The 13,486-nt window shown below is 39.6% G+C and overlaps 1 protein-coding gene across 10 annotated transcripts in view; it reads left to right on the top strand.

The window, feature by feature from the left end:
* syngap1b (synaptic Ras GTPase activating protein 1b) overlaps positions 1–13,486 on the top strand; it is a 189,081-nt gene that overhangs the window by 99,500 nt on the left and 76,095 nt on the right. Inside the window, exon 1 of one of the 10 annotated variants that reach the window (XM_085472273.1) lies at positions 5,517–7,451. The exons of the other annotated variants lie outside the window; for them this stretch is intronic. The gene's annotated coding sequence lies outside the window, so the exon portion shown is untranslated. Of the gene's footprint in view, positions 1–5,516; positions 7,452–13,486 lie in introns of those variants that run through there. 10 annotated transcript variants of the gene reach the window in all.

The raw sequence follows: 13,486 nt of genomic DNA on the forward strand, positions 1-13,486 counted from the left end.
CAGTTCTCCATTTTCTCCTCCAGCCCTTCAGGAGTCTGGCTGTCACAGCATGTTTCCTGTTACAACTCTTCTGATTCCTTCCTCTCCTGTCAGCCCAAACCTCCCGTTATCTATCCATCTGAAACACGAGCCGGTGTCTGCTCTGCAGCAGTTCAACTGGAATTGGAGCTGGTTGCACTTGGTCAAGTTCAGACTGACAGGAAAGTGGTGGGAAGGTCTGGTATACATGGCGGTATGAGATGAACTCATTTGACTTCAGAAAGAACTGGTTGCATAAGAGTTGGGCTCTGAATACTTTGTCTATTATCACGACTAAAACATATTTCCATGTCAGTGTTTTGTTCCAAATCGTCTGTCAAGCAAAAGTTAAAAAAAAAATCATCATTATACGTTTCTGCTTTGGCAACCGTAGTAATGAAAAGAGTCAACGTGACTTTGTTCTTGAGTGGCAGACGGCAAACAGAGTTACAAAGAGCAAGAAACTGCAGGAATCCCTCACCAAGGCATATTCAAGGTCTCTATTAAAATGCAGTCATCTTCTGTTATGTCACTTTATATACACAAGAAAAGCCAGTTCACTTATGCTGGTCTTAATGTTATAAAATTATCAGTGCAAAGAAGCAGACACCCTGCAGGTCTATCTGCACAATCAGGAAGGCATACATTCAAATCTACGTTTAGGAATCAAATTACCAAGATACTAAACTTTGAATGTAGTCATAATGTAACAGTTAATTGAATTTCGGGCGGTCAGATTGAGCACATTCTTTTATTACTATGAATTTCTATTTGAGTGCTTTAACGATATTCACAGTGTCCCTTTACATTGAAACACTCATGAATAACTTAACAATATTAGGGTTACACTATAAGGGCATAAGGTTTAATTACTCAGTCTTTGTTTCTACTACGATACTGAGGAGCCTTAGTTATCATTGCTTAGGAGAAAACGGTTTGCAAATGGAGCAGTAATGTCAGAAGGGCTTTTCCATCCACAGGAGCCTTAATCTCAGGGATGGGATAGTTTCCGAGTTTTGACCTTAAAGAAATATTTCTGAGGGAAAATACTAACTTATTTCTTAGATAAGAAGTTGAGCCTTCTCTCATGTCATGTGAAGCTTCTGTCAGCACCCTGGTCACTTAGCATATTGACTGAAAATAGGGAAAATGCTAGTGTGGCTCTGTCCAATGATAGCATGCAATCTCTTTAAAGAAAAAGAAGGAAAAGAGGAAAAACATGTTGCAGCTTTGCAGGTGTTTATTCTTCCACTGAGGGCTCCATGCAAGTTGACTTCAAATTTGAAAATAATTTCTGGGAAATCAGCAAAAGGAAAATTTGTTTTTAAATGTGTCATTATGTACTATTATGTGAATACCATGAGCTGGTGCATTGAGATAAACAGCTGGTGACACTGATTGTTCAGTCAGGTGCCATTAAATCTGTGCTTAAAAGGGCACAGCCATATATAATGAGAGGGGCAGATAAATGGCAAATTAGATGAATAATTACATTGTAAACAACATTAAAAACATGTTTCTAAAACACCAGTTTCAAAATGTTGGGGCAGTGTGTAAAATGTAAATGAAAAAATATATATAATGACTTGCAAATTTTAGAAATCCATATTTTGGTCACAATAGAGCAGAGAAAACATTGAATGTTTTCTCTGCTCTATTGTCCCATTTTAAGAAAAATATTAGATTCTTCTGAATTTACTTTTCTGCAATAGCTCTCTGTGTTTCCCATCAATTCCATGTTTCCCACTGTGTAACATCCACTCTTCTTTTAACAACAATTTATATATACATTCTGTATATATCTGGGAATTTATAAGAGCAATGTTGTCCACTGTTGTCAGATCCTTTGTTTATTGTCCCTGTAACAGTCCTGTGTCTTCTTTGTTAAATGTCTACAGTTGGTGAAACGTCTGGACTCAAGGCTGGACAGTTCAACACCTGGACTTTTCTGATACAGTGATGTGGTCTTTAGCATTGTCTTGCAATGTGGAATCCCTTTTAGAGCATATGTTGCTCTAAAACAAACCTTTCAGCATTGACTACAATCTCATAGGCACTACTGTACTCTCATACCATCAAAGATGGGAGCTTTTGAACTCCTCTTTAATCCAGAGGATGCACATTCAGTGTTTTAGAAAAATAATTTAAATTCATCTGACCACAGAACAGCTTTCCACTTTGCATCAGTCCATTTTCAGCGAGCTTACAGATGCTTGCAAAGAGAAGTTGGGTTAGCAGCATAATGCTGTTGTTACTGTCCTGGATGCAGTTTGCACTTTACCATCGTACTCTCTTCCTTTTATGCAATAAAAATAAAATGAATATTGGATGCTCATATCCACACTTACAGCTCTACTATTTTCCTCCCCCAGCACAAAAACTGAAATCAGCTGATTGCAGCATGAATTCAAGTGGAACCGATGAGCGGAATCAATGGGCAAGCAGACCCACAATTCCAGGGAAATGAACGCTTACCCGATTCCCATCCCTAGTGACAGAGCTTAAACCTGCATTTGTGGATGGCATAGTGAGTGTTGACAGAATGATTTCTGGGAGTTTTCCTGAGCCTATGTAGTGATTTCCATGCAGAGTCGTGGCTGTTTTTACTGATTTCTGTGAGATTCTCCATATTTTGTGAATCTTTTGATGATTTATCATGTGCTGTAGATGGTGAAATATTCAAATTATTTATAATTTTATGCTGGGGAACATTATTCCTAAATTGTTCCACAGTTTGGTGGATCTCTGTCTTTTACACTTGGTATACACCTAATGTTACTGACCTGTTGCCGTTTAATTTAATTAGTTACAAAATGTTCCTCGAGTTGTTTCTTTTTAATGTCACATAATTTTTGAGGTCTTCCATTAGTGCACATTAGGACAAGGTGTTAAAATTGAGGCGATGCAATTAATACACTTTATACTTGTGGATTTTTAATACTTAGAGTTGTCTCCAATTTATTAAACTCAGTTTCTGTCATCATCAAGACATTACTGCCACGCTAACAAATTTCCATGGGGTAGGGAATTTGAATTTTTCTCTGCTCATTGACTCGAGACCAATGTCCATATACATCCATTTTCGTCACTGCTTATCCAGTTCAGGGTCACGGGGAGCTGGAGCGTATCCCATGACCCCGAGAAAGGTCACCAGAAGCTAATGTTTCCACCTGATTTTAACATCTTCTTTAGCTGATGATAATGTACAGACAATCCAGCTTGGTCAGGGATTAATCTAAGGACTAATGACTGACCTACCAGCATGATGGTCAGGACTCATGTCAAGTATTTGAACCACAGAGGAGTTACAGTATCTTTCCTGTTTCCCATTCCTCATTCTAAGCTAAACATCTTCTGTTAGTAACCTTCTATGTATAAGAAATAGTTTTTCTCATTTAACTATCAGCAAAAAAGTGAATTTTTATTCTTTTAATTTTTCTTTGTAGTAATTGTTACGCCTTGGGCATTTTATCAAAGAACCAGATACTTTCTCGCACAGCTGTTTATCACCTATATTTATGATTCATCTCAGATGGCCCGTGTTTCAAAAATGAACACCCCCCACTGAATCCTGGGGCTCATTTTACAACAGTAATTCGTGAGCAATGCTGACATGCAGGAACAGGGAAAGTGTAAAGACTAACACAAGGAGGAAAATATCTCATATCGCTGAAGTTTGTTTTTTAAAAAAGGTGAAACGGCACCTAAAGAAATCTGTTTCACTTTTAAGAACTTCATGAGCCACTTTAGAAACAACAACCTCAAACTATCTTGCGTAGCCACAGGCCAAACCGTATGAACACAATCTGATTAATGCTTTTTGGGACACGTTGACTTCCTGACTTGCTTACATATGGATTACTCGGGTATGATTTTGCACATTTACCAGAGTTGTAAAAGCTTCCAATTTAAATGTTGGTTTTAAGCAGATTTGACACAGAAAATGAAAGGTAATGGGAAAAATGTGCACAAGAGAAGGCCGTGGAGATCCATGCAGCATAAGAAAAAGAAGAAGCAATGGATGAAAGGAGAGTACAGAGCGAACAGGAGGAGGAGAAAAGGAAAAGATTACTACCATAGTACATCAGGCTTAGCTTCACATCCTTAATGGTAACTATGGAAATAATTATAGAGCAGACAGACAGACTGCTAGAGAGAGTGTGAGCTTCAGAGAAAGAGAAGGAGAAAGGGAGGGCAAAAGACAACGGGAGAGGAGAAGAAAAGGAGAACTATGGGGGGTAAAGTAGCTGAAAATGTTTGCTGGAATCCCTAAACTGTGTCTCTAATGATTGGTGATTGCTTAAAGATCAGATGCACAGGGATGACGTGTAGGTTAAACCCTCACAAAGCCAGTTTAACCGCCTTCTTACAGCAGCTGCAGAATATGCTGTGACATCTTTTATGCCTTATGTTAATCTTTCCTTTGATATGAAACTGCAAGATATCTTAGGTGGGGGGGAAAAGCATCAACAGCATGGAGGTCATATTATTTTTATCCACCGTTATATCTTACCAGCGATAAGGGGGCTCTAGCGTGGTGAGTACAGCAATAGTACAGTGTCATAATAAAACGGTGCTTTAAAAAGTTGTTTCAAACGCACAGTTGTCATGGAAACAGATCTAAGATACTCTTTCCCCCTCTGAAAGTGCTCATTGCTTATCATTACTGAAAGCCCAATCAATGGAGATGTCATTAACAGTGAAATAAAAAAAGTACTTAATGTCGCCTACATCAAAGTCAGATACATTGAGAAGTAAATTAAAGCTCCTGATGGATTTAGATAATTGGATGGATGACTTTGTTTATGCACTTATAAAAAGCAGCATGCTGTTGGAAATCAGCAGGGGTCAAGTGTGGCTTGGATAGAGAAATTAGCTGTGCAGTTTTTAATTTTGATTGGTCATGATTTGCCCGTGGGTGTGTGACAGCATGCATGGGCAGTTGGTACAGGACTGGTGGTTATACAGTATATTATGTGAGTGATAATATTGCATGCTTCCCACACAGTTGCCCCTGGCATGTACGTGTGTGTGTGTCTGTGTGTGTGTGTTAGCGGAAGGTGAAAGGTAAACAGAATAGACCGAGAGAGGAAAGGAAGATAGGAAGAAAGAGGGGAGTGTGGAAGCGAGAGAAACCACTCCAGGTCCCAGTCGGGAACCAAGCAGCCCCACCCTTTCTAAACATCTCTCTTCCTATTTCTCTCTCTCTCTCTTTTATTCTCTTTGCTGCTGGAAACAGAGAGAGGCAGCGAGAGAGGGAGAGACTGAAGCGCAGGGCATCAGAGCACTGCTGCTCCCTGCCTAAACTGAGCTGCTGTCCACCTGTGCGGGATAATCTCCGTCCAACCAGCAGCCAGGAGACACTACAACATCCACCGTTTGCCAGGCAGATTACTTAAGGGTGAACCGCCGTTTGGTGGAGGAATACGAGGGACTAAGTTGCCATTACAGCCTCGTTTTTTTTTTTGGGTTTTTTTTCCGCGTGCTGCTTGTCAGCTCCTGCCAAACGTTCAGTTTGTAGGCACTGCAGCTTTTAGACTACTTTATTCAGTGGCGCTTAGCTGTTTCTTGGCCACTCTCTCTCTCTTTTCTTTCCATAACGGTCTGTGTTTTTGGTGATTGTCCACACATTTCCGCCTGCATTTGGAAACTAAAGCTTCCGTTTGAATTCTTTCTGCTTGCTCGCTGGCTCAATGTTGGAGTTGTCCGATGAGAGCGAAGCGCCTTCGCTAAGCTTGCACATATAGAAAGGCGGACCTATTGCGCGCCGCACCGCTCCTTCACGCGCACATGGGCTCAGACGCGCACGCTCACACGCACGTGCACACACGGCTGCAACTCCAGACATGCAGCTGGTTCCCCTGTGTGTGCACACCTTAGCTTCTGAGTGCCGTTAAACTCCAGAGCTTAGCACAGATAAGCGTTTAGCTTTCACCCATCCATCCTTGCCAAGTTCTTTCTGATATGCACAAGGGGGACACCCGCTAAAGGAAACCATCGCAGAAACCATCTAAAAGATGAGAGAAATTGGCCTCAGCGGATTTCCCGTCGGTCACCGGATTTGTGAGTGCAGGGTCGGGGCGGAGGGCACCGGGGAGAGAGGACAGGGAGAGGCCGGGGAGGAGGAGCTCTCATCCGGACTGCCCGCCGCGGAACAGCCGCTGCTGCCGTGCTCAAGAAGCAGGCTGCTGCTGCCAGGGGGAGGCGGGGGGAGGATGAAGAGTGCCTCAGTCTGAAATTATAACACTCAGCTGGCTTTGGGAGTGTTTGTTTTCTTGCATTTTACCTCTCACTAATTAGTCTGAAGATGCGAGATAACGAACAGTGGCCTACTTAATAACTGTCATCCGTTCTCTCACCGGTGTGGCACTTTTGGGTCAGCTTAAAGGTAAATTCAGCACTTTGGTGAAGTGAAGGCCTGCAGTTGTGAATTTACCTGTGCAGTGGCTTTTTAAAGGACATCCTCCCACTTTACTAATTTCAACTTTGTGATTTTCTTTTCGTATTAGTTTAAGGTGTTTGTAGTAATATAAGTCAGACCTATACAGAATATCCTATTATCATTATAAAGGGACGTCTAGTGTGTCTGTGATACTCAGTAGTGGGTTTATAGTCGCTATATTGGACTTAATGGTCATTTCTATCTCTTCAATATTACTAGGATACAGTATTTCTTTAGAATAGCCAATATAAATACATAGTTTATAATTTTCTGTGATAATTAAATAGTATTGTATTTATATTTATTATAAGATCACTAAAATTCCTTTTGTACTCCCATATATGTAGATACCTTGAAGGAGCCCTGTTTCCAGGTGCCTTGATAGTGGAGGTTGGCAATTCATCATTTATTAACCTACCGAACTGTCTATGAATTATCAGAAGTCATGATATGATTTAAGGCCAACATGGTAGTGTTTTTGCTGTATTGGGCTTTTGTAGTGCAATTTCAAGTTCTCTTGCTTCGTTTTAGTTCGAGTCCTCTTGATTCCTTTTTTCCTAGGCTGATTTGAGCACTGACTTTTTTAGCAATACTCCTCTGTCTGGAACTCGACCACAGCCTTATAAACCCACCAGAAGATGGTCACCTGCTTATCAAACAGTATGACAAGCACATGTGTGTCCTAACACTCGATGGCAGATGCTGTTTGCAGATACACCAACACGCTCAGTTATTTATAGACATTAATATCACTGTGTGCTTTTGGAGTATCAGTTCAGAACAAGTGCCGATGCTCGACGGAATGTAACCCAATCTACGGAGCTTCAGAAGTTTCAGTCAGACGCAGAGACTTGGAGGAATACAGGCTGAACTCATCTTTAATAGCAGCTGGCAGCAGCTGACTGTGGGGGTCACAGACTGTACACTGGAAGTGCAGAGACACTGTCTTTAGAAGTTTGGACACAAAGCACAAGAGCCCCACCTGATCTAGGTAGGACATCTTTTTGTTTCATATTTGTTGCACTAAAACCTCTGCATATGCACATCCAGCTCATTATAACATCTGATGCAGGTGTACAATTTGAATTTTAAAATAGTCCTCTCTGCAGAAATACATCACTATGGCCGAACTGCAGTTTTGAAATTATAAGCTTGATTACGGCACTGATCTGAGCTTTTTTCTGAGAGGGTGTTTCAGTTTTACCAGTTCAAAGTGTCTAATTTTGGAAATAATTTTGTGAACTTACTTAATGAAAATGCATAAAAAGCTGTTTCCAAGTGTTCTGTAAATGCACTCCTAATCTTCACCCTATTTGCACTCATCTCTTGTACAATGACATCACTTTCGTCTGTGTGTTTCTGCTGGTTTGTCGTCATGCTCAAGAGCACAAATAGTCCACCACTTCCCATCTGCTGTTGCCTCACATGCAGTGCAATAATACAGCAAAAACCCAGCATAAAACAGTGTTTGTGTTGCTCAATTTAATGCTAAAAGTTCATATTTCTTAGCTTTAATTAACTCTTTATTCCAATTAAAACAATTTGCTTGATGGGAGAGGGCTGTTTGGGTTATGGGGTTTAAAGGTTTGATGGCTCCTGATGTTCTTTTATTGCTCTGTGGGGAAAATTGCATGTGAAGTAAATAATGTACTGTGACAAGCATTGTCCTGGTAAATCAGATCAGACCGTACTCTCTTCCCTTTGGTCTAAAAATCAAATATTTCCCACAAGAAACACAAGCTGGATCCAAAATTAGACCTTTCATTTCTTTGTGTTAAAGCTGCAGTAGGTGTGTTTGCAGAGAATAAGAAAGACAATCGCCCACCCCTCTTTCTACTTCCCACAGACACGAAGGCAAAAGCAATCGGTAGGCAGCTGAGTGACAGCTCTGAATGAAGCTCTCCTGCTCAAAAGTTTACCTCAGATTCCCAAAACACAGCATTAACAGTGACGGCAAATAGGAGAGAAATAGCACTATCAATAAAACCAGGACTCTGACATTATATTACTCATTTCTTCTAACCCTGTGGGGGAATTGCATTTGCCTGATTCAAACAAAATGTCAACTTATAAAAATCTGCCTATGATAGTTTTAGATAATGGGAGCACATAAAATAAAATATCTTGAGCTGAAGCATTAGAAAGAGCAACGGTAGAAACAAAACCATATATTATATTAGTGGTTGGTGGATTGTGAAACTCGTTTTACCTAGCAAATCAGCTTTGAGAGTACAAAGGACTGTCCAGAATTTTGGTTAACTGCCAGCTTGGCTCATACTGTTTATGTAGAGTAGAGAAACTTGTGATCAGCAGTGAAAATGTGTCATTATTCAGTTGTTGGCTGGTGCTTCTTTCCCATTCTGTGTTATTTTTTTCAGATTTGGTTACAATGACTGATCCATGAAAGGCCCATTATTTAACAGCACATCTGAGTTTTTGGTTTTCAGATTTCAGCTGCTGTGTAATGTTCACATTATTTCTGTATGAATTAGTTTATTTCTATTTTAGACTTGTGCAGGGTTTTGCATCCAGACTTTTGTACGACTGTATATAAAGGATGAACATATCACATTGCAAGTGGTTTCTAGACCACTGGATTATCTTGAAGAGAGCTGCAGTGTTCGTTTTTGGAGCTAGGAGTAAATTAGGACAAGTGGGTGGAGTGCTGAGTTATAAGTTATATATACATAAGCAGTATGGGTTCAATGCAAAGATACACATAACTGCTAATTAGCACTAGATTAGGGAGACCAATAAAAAAACAGAATTTAACAATTCAAAACTGAAGCACAAGCTTCTTTGCAGGCATCTCATGTCATTTTCCACACAATTCTATTAAAGTGCTCTACAAGGCAACAACACCAGGAATACAGAGAAGTCCAGTTCAGTGACTCTCATTGGTGGAGCTGACACCAACAGGGTATAACTGTCTGTGTCAGGATAGCTGTCAAACCAGTATCCACCCCCACTCGTTTCAGAGTTGGTCTGCAGGGAAAAATCTAAAGAGGCTCAAATAGTTTTGTGTAGCAGGCTGTAAACATGCTTTTTAATGTAAGGTTGGGAATTTTGATTCATTTATATGAAGTTTTGTATTGATTGATTGAATACCTATTAGATTAAAGAGGTAATATTATTACTTTGCATCCGTAAACTTATAGGACTTGTGATGAACACATTTAGTAAGCAATGCTGCAACAGTGACAAAGAAATGAGAAATGAATTATGCAACGTTTTCACCATAGGCTGTGTTTTTGTACAAGACTACAAGAAGTTATGTGATGTTTGCCTTAATCATGCCATCTCACACTTTTGAAACTGGGCGTTATGAATGAGGGGCAGATTTGACCAAGAACCAAAGGGCACTACGCACACTAGGGCCAAGCAGATGGGTGGATGTTCTGCAAAGGATGATTTTGTTGTATGCTTGTTCTTTTGTTTTGATAATTTAAGGGTCTGCCTACTTACGAATTTAAATTGGTTTGTCATGAGTCAATGGTGCAGGTCAAAGTCAGTTCAAAAATCATATTTAAGAAGCAGAATAAAAATTGTATGTAGAGTTTGTAATCGTCATCTGGGACTATCTAAAGGTCAGAGCCAGTGAAACCTGGAACTTTATGGTTGTTAAGTACAGAGGATGTAACTAAACCAACTTGATTTTTGTGTGCAACAGCTTTATGGGATAACAAGCTATCCCAGAGCCCATGCTTCTTTTGCTGCATGTTGCTAGCTCTTCTCCAACACCAACTCACAGGATGTGCACCCTGAAGCAGGGTTTACGTGTATGCATTGCTTCAATCGTCAAGGCTTCACTGCCTTGTTTGGAGGGATGGCTTTGCTGCAATTATCGTCATAGCAACAACATATAAGATATACTATATGTTATCCTTACTCGTTTGTTCAGTTAAATGCTATAAGTGGTGTCAACCGTCATCAGATTACCTAAATTAGGTCCCTTAAAAACGTTTTGCTCTGAGCGAGTGTGTGCGGAGTCTGTCTGCATAAACTGTTTACACAAAGTTTTCAATATCTCCCAAAAATGAATGTGTCTCTATAGCAGCAAATTGGTAATCACTTCCTAAAGCAGAGAGTTGCTTATCATCTGTTTTATTGTAAGTGGGACTGTAATGTAGAGAATACATTAATGCTGCACTGAATAAGATTTGAAACGAGTGACTGGAGAAAAAAAACTCTTCAGTTTTTCTTCCTTTCTTTCTTTTTTTTAGCAAGGTTATAAATCAAGAAGTAGACACAGTGTGCTGGACATTTGGATTAATGCAGGTTTCAGGGCACTTCTTTATGGCCTATATGTTAAAGACTAGAGGCTTCTAGTTATATGTATCTTCATCTGTATGTATTTTTTTTAAAAAAAAAAACTAAAACCCCAAAAGTGTCAATAATATGCAGGAAAACAAATGATACTTTCAAATGAAATGTATATATTAATGTGGTGCTACTACAGTCATGGAATAATGTGTTTTTGCTGCAAAGTTGGAATAACAGGAGACTTTTCTTCTCTTTCTATTCTGCTAATACTGCCTAAAAGCAGCGTTACACCCCTCCCTTCATATAAATGCCAACATCTTTCAGACTCTACTTCTGTTTATGACACAAGTGCTCTGAAAAATAGAAGTTAAGCCCAACATTAATAAAATTCTGAGCTGAGCCACAGAGGTCAAGTGTTTTCATAAACTGAGTACTCCTTGTGACAAGCGAGCTGCATTTAATTTGTAGAATTGTCCCTGTTATTTGTCAAAACTGTCCTCCCAAAATGAGAGATGAGACCGTCAGCCAATTCAGCAACTGCAGAGACGTTACTTACCAGAGGTGTGGACTCGAGTCACATGACTTGGACTCGAGTCAGACTCGAGTCATTAATTTTATGACTTTAGACTTGACTTGAAAAAATGTTCTAGGACTTGTGACTTGACTTGGACTTTTACACCAATGACTTGGGACTTGAATTGGACTTGAACCGGTTTACTTGAAAAGACTTGATATTTTACCCCAAATATAAAATTTAACACGCATATTATATGGAGATTGAAAATGTGACGTCATTCACGGGTAGAACCGCAAAGGATTCTGGGAACTCGTGGCAAGCGGTACTAGCGCACGCAGGCTTTCAATTAAAATCAGTCACACAGCGATAAAAAGAAACACAAAAATGTCAAGAAGCCGTTGTATTATTAACTGCAATAGCCGGTCGCATGACAGCCACGGGAAGCCGACGGGTAAAGAGATCGGTTGTTATCGGATTACGTCGTTGAAGAGAAATTGTTCGAGCCATGTTTCCGAAGTAACAAAGAGGCGACTGGATTGCAGCCATTCAAAGATCAAATATAACGTCCTAGAACACTCCAGCTCACAGGTTAGTCTGCTCCAAGCATTTACACAAAGGTCAGTCTGCTGTTGTAGTTAATGCGTCGTTTTTCTTAACATAATTGGTGATATAGGTTACAAGCAAGTCTGGCGCTGAACAGAAATTGTCGCGCTATGCTCCTTTATTTATTGTGCATAAATAGTAAATTGTCCTGACACAATATTGCGTTTCGCTTCTGTTATTATGGTACACTGACAAAAACATATACTTTTATTCACAGGATAAAACAGGTTTTTTGTATCACTAATTGCCCAGTACGATTACAGCATACAATATTATTGTCACTGCTACATTTCTGTGATGCTACCAGAAATTATTTCCACTACTAATTAATTACCGTTGAGCTCAAAGGTTATATTAATAAACGGTTAACGAATGTGTATTTATGAAGACGATTTGTGAGACTGGTAAACTTATGATACGTACGATGGTCTTTCGTTCTACACGGTGCGTTTCAAGGTCCTGCACCCATCCGTCGGTAAACTGTACCTGGGCTTGTTGCAGTGACCGGAAGTTACTAAACTTCATGAGTGTATGCACTCACTCCAAGAACCGTATAATTATAAATATGCATATAAATATGCTAAGATGAGATAGCTGACTTCATCTAACTAGCAAATGTTTTCCAGGCTACGTTGGTGATGCAGTTTTTTTTAATGTGTATGATATTTTTGTCATGCGATTTTAAAGCTGGTCCTACAACCGCATCCAAGAATAACATGCAGCTTATCTCAGAACTGTCGGTGAAAATTATTCTTGGAGCTAAGTTTAATTGAGCTGCATTTTAAAGAGGTGCAATTTCACAATTTGTGTATATTTTCTAAGTTCACTATTTTGTATGTGTTGAGAAAAACACAGATTTTAAAATTACATGGTCTAATATTTACATTTAGCATATAACTGCAACATTATTTTTTCGTTTGTTTTTTTTAAAGACTCGAAAGGACTTGAAATTCAAAGTTTCAGACTTGTGACTTGACTCGGACTTTTACACCAGTGACTTGAGACTCGACTCTGACTTGCCTGACATTACTTGAGACTTGACTTGAGACTTGAGGATAAAGACTTGAGACTTACTTGAGACTTGCAAAACAATGACTTGGTCCCACCTCTGTTACTTACAGTATGCTTATGTAACAAAGTCCTTTATTGGCCATATAATTATGAGCGATTTTGGTTACAAATGAGAGGTAATTATGGAAGCCTGTTTCTGCCACAAAAAAAAAAAGGGATCCACAACTCAAAATTTTGAGTTATTTTCTCAAAATTTCAACTTATTAACTCAAAATTTCGACTTACTTTTCTCAAAAGTTTGAGGTAATAAGTTGAAATTTCGAGTTAGCACTGCCAATCAGTAATCTACGTGGATGACATCATTTCCTTGTTACCGGGAAGCTGAAACCCTCAGGTACAAATGCTACAGCTAAGCTACCGGTATTACATCCAGTCATGAATGCACAGGTTGCTGATTATTTTCAGCGTGGCTTCAAAAGTGATGAAATCCTTGTGTTATTAGCTGAATCACATTCAGGCGTTACTATCAGCAAACGTACTCGCGAAAGCCCCAATTTGTTGCGATCTGGTTTTGAGTGTGCATTCCTCTGCGCCGTTTGCTTCCAGGTAACAAGAAAGTGACCTTATTCACG

This window comes from Copadichromis virginalis, linkage group LG11, assembly GCF_057382275.1.
Source record: "Copadichromis virginalis isolate Kocher_CV1m ecotype Utaka linkage group LG11, C_Virginalis_male_GT1.1, whole genome shotgun sequence".
Lineage (NCBI taxonomy): Eukaryota > Metazoa > Chordata > Actinopteri > Cichliformes > Cichlidae > Copadichromis > Copadichromis virginalis.